Source organism: Triticum aestivum, chromosome 1D (assembly GCF_018294505.1).
Source record: "Triticum aestivum cultivar Chinese Spring chromosome 1D, IWGSC CS RefSeq v2.1, whole genome shotgun sequence".
NCBI lineage: Eukaryota > Viridiplantae > Streptophyta > Magnoliopsida > Poales > Poaceae > Triticum > Triticum aestivum.
In genome coordinates this window covers 401,549,115-401,552,668 of record NC_057796.1, presented here as the reverse complement: position 1 = coordinate 401,552,668, position 3,554 = coordinate 401,549,115, and the positions used below count along the sequence as shown (strand labels likewise).

The 3,554-nt window shown below is 56.1% G+C and overlaps 1 pseudogene; it reads left to right on the top strand.

Moving 5' to 3' along the window:
* Positions 1-1,571: 1,571 nt before the first annotated feature.
* LOC123171233 (UDP-glycosyltransferase CGT-like) lies at positions 1,572-3,258 on the top strand (annotated as a pseudogene).
* Positions 3,259-3,554: the final 296 nt, after the last annotated feature.

Below are 3,554 nucleotides of genomic sequence, written 5' to 3'. Positions count from 1 at the left end.
TTTCTCGAACCCGTAGGGTCCGCACGCTTAACGTTCGATGACGATTTGTATTATGAGTTATGTGATTTGATGACCGAAGATTGTTCAGAGTCCCGGATGAGATCACGGACATGACGAGGAGTCTCGAAATGGTCGAGAGGTAAAGATTCATATATTGGAAGGTTGCATTCGGACATCGGAATGGTTCCGGGTGATTCGGGCATTTTTTCGGAGTACCGGGAGGTTACCGGAACCCCCCGGGCGAAGATTGGGCCTACATGGGCCATAGGGAAGAGGGGAGGCAGCCCACAAGGGGCAGTCGCGCCCCTGCCTATAGGGAGTCTGAATTGGACTAGGGAGGGGCCCCCCCTCCCTTCTCCTCTTCCTCTCCCTTCCCTCTTTCCCCCTCTCCGGAAAAGGAACGGGGGTCCAACTAGGATTGGGAGTCCTAGTTGGACTCCCCTCTATGGCGCGCCCCCTAGGCTGGCCGTCTCCTACTCCCCTCCTTTATATACAGGGGAGGGGGGCACCCCAAAGACACACCAAGCCTTCTCTTAGCCGTGTGCGGTGCCCCCCTCCACAGTTACACACCTCGGTCATATCGTCGTAATGCTTAGGAAAGCCCTCCACCGGTAACTTCATCATCACTGTCGCCATGCCGTTGTGCTGACGGAACTCTCCCTCGTCCTCAACTGGATCAAGAGATCGAGGGACGTCATCGAGCTGAACGTGTGCTGAACGCGGAGGTGCCGTACGTTCGGTGCTTGGATCGGTTGAATCAGGAAGACGTTCGACTACATCAACCGCATTACTAAACGCATCCACTTTCGGTCTACGAGGGTACGTGGACACACTCTCCCCTCTCGTTGCTATGCATCTCCTAGATAGATCTTGCGTGATCGTAGGAAATTTTTTGAAATACTGCGTTCCTCAAGAGTGGCATCCGAGCCAGGTCTATGCGTAGATGTTATATGCACGAGTAGAACACAATGAATTATGGGCGATAATTGTCATATGCTTTGATAATTCGGCACTAAAGTTTATGTCGAGGCCGCCCTATGAGTCGATGCTACGAAATTTGGTGTGAGGGCCAAGATGGACCTGCACCAGTTTTCTACTTGGGGGATTCATTCACTGTGAGCTCGTTGTACTACAAAGTTCAACGTTTCTTGAGATGCGCTCGGCGTAGAACGAGTGTTCAGTGTTCACGCGAAGCTTAACTACAAATCGAGAAAAGACAAGCCGGGTTGATACAGGCCTTTTTTTTTAAAAAAAAAGGAGGAAAGACCCTCCGCCTCTCATCAGATGAGAAGGATGCATGCGGCCATGAGTGTAAATAGCAACATGGTCAGTGCCGATCACTGTGCCATCAGCTTTCTTAACACTGTAACAATCAAATGAGGCGCAGGAGCGTAAATAGCTAGTACATGCTCAGTGCTTAATGATCACTGTGCCATCAGCTTTCTTGGACCAACTTAATAACACTCAGACAAACGTACGACTATGCCGACAACAAGGGCACGCGGCAGAGCTACGTACCTTGGATCTGCCATTAAAACGAACAGATAATTGCCTTGGCCGACGCAGCACCAGCACCAAACACACTCGCCAGTCCTCTCGCGCTCACAGACCAAGCTAACTCGTCAATGGCTCTCGCGGCGAAGCCGAGTTCCGGCGACCAGGCCAGAGGCGCACCGCATCTCGTCTTCATCCCGAGCGCCGGCATGGGCCACATCCACCCTTTCTCCCGCTTCATCGCCGCCCTCGCGAGCCAAGGCGCCGTCGACATCTCCGTCGTGATCGCGCTCCCGACGGTCTCCGAGGCCGAGGCGGACCACTTCGCCGCCCTCTTCGCGACTTTCCCCGCCGTCCGGCGCATCGACTTCAACCTCCTGCCGCTGGACGACGCCACCCTTGCCGGCACGGACCCCTTCCTCCTGCGGTGGGAGTCCCTTCGCCGCTCCGCCCACCTCCTCGGCCCGCTCATCGACGGCGCCGCGCCGCGTGCGTCCGCCATAGTCACGGACGTCACCCTGGCTTCCCAGGTCATCCCCGTGGCTAAGAACGAGCTGCGGCTCCCGTGCCACATCCTCTTCATCTCATGCGCGACCATGATGTCCTTCCTCGCCTACTTCCCCACCTACGTCGACGGCGCCAACACGGATCACCTCACCGGCGACGTCGACGTCCCCGGCATTGGACGCCTCCCGGTCGATTACCCCCCGCAGGTGCTGCGCGACCCGGACAACCTCTTCACCAAGCAGTTCATCGCCAACGGCCGCGAGATCGCCGAGGCAGACGGCATTCCTCCTCAACACGTTCGACGCCTTGGAGCCGGAGGCACTCGCCGCCCTGCGCGACGGCAAGGTCGTTCCCGGGTTCCCTCCGGTGTTCGCAGTCGGCCCGCTTAAGTCGACGATCACAGAGAAGGAGGCGGTGCATGGCGGCGCCTTTCACCACCTATCGCCTGGCTGGACGAGCAGCCGGCGCGCTCGGTTGTGTACGTGGCCTTCGGCAACCGCAACGCGGCCGCCCTGGAGCAGATCCGCGAGATCGGCGCCGGGCTGGAGGCGAGCGGCTGCCGGTTCCTGTGGGTGGTGAAGACGACGGTGGTGGACCGCGACGACACGGCGGAGCTGAACGACGTGCTGGACGACGGGTTCCTGGGGCGCGTGCATGGGCGCGGCCTGGTGATCAAGGAGTGGGTGGACCAGGAGGCGGTCCTGGGGCACCCGGCCGTGGGGTTGTACGTGAGCCACTGCGGGTGGAACTCGGTGACGGAGTCGGCCGCGTGCGGAGTGCCGATGCTGGCGTGGCCGATGACGCTGGGCGACCAACGCCTGGTGGCAACGGTGATCAGGAGCGCCGGCTTCGGGCTGTGGCTGGAGCACTGGAGCTGGGACAGGGAGAGCTCGCTGGTGCGCGCGGCGGAGATAGCGGAGAAGGTGAAGGCGGTAATGGGCGACGAGGCGATCTCGGCGAGGGCTAAGGAGGTCGGCCGGGAGGCGACCAAAGCCGTCGCCCCGGGCGGCTCCAGCCACCGGAGCATGCAGGAGTTCCTTGCCACACTCGGGTCACTGCACTTTTACCGGGGGCTGTTAGTCAATGAACCTCCTGTCCTGTCGCACTTTTTTTTTGGGATACTGTCCCGTTGCACTTATTTTGTATCATCGTCTCGACTGAGTCGCTCAGGATGCATGCGATATGTTGCCTGAAAATAAAGAGCCAGCTATGTGTTAATTGCTTGGAAAAATTTGTTGTAAGTCAATTTGCGCGCGAGCGAGCCATTGAATTGAAATCCAACCATCCCTGGACGCTTTCTTCTTTCTGCCATTTCCCCCTTTTTTCTCTTTTCAAATTAATGAACTTTTTTTTATAAACCATGAACCATTTTAAAGCTCCATCAGCGGTTTTCAAAACTATTCTAGAATTTTTATTTTTGAAGTCACGAGCATTATTTTTTTGCACATTTGTAAAACAAATCATGTATATTTCTTGAATTGCACGCACAATTTTAAAACTCGTGATTTTTATTAAATTTTATTTAATACTTGTTAATTCTGACATTTTTCAAA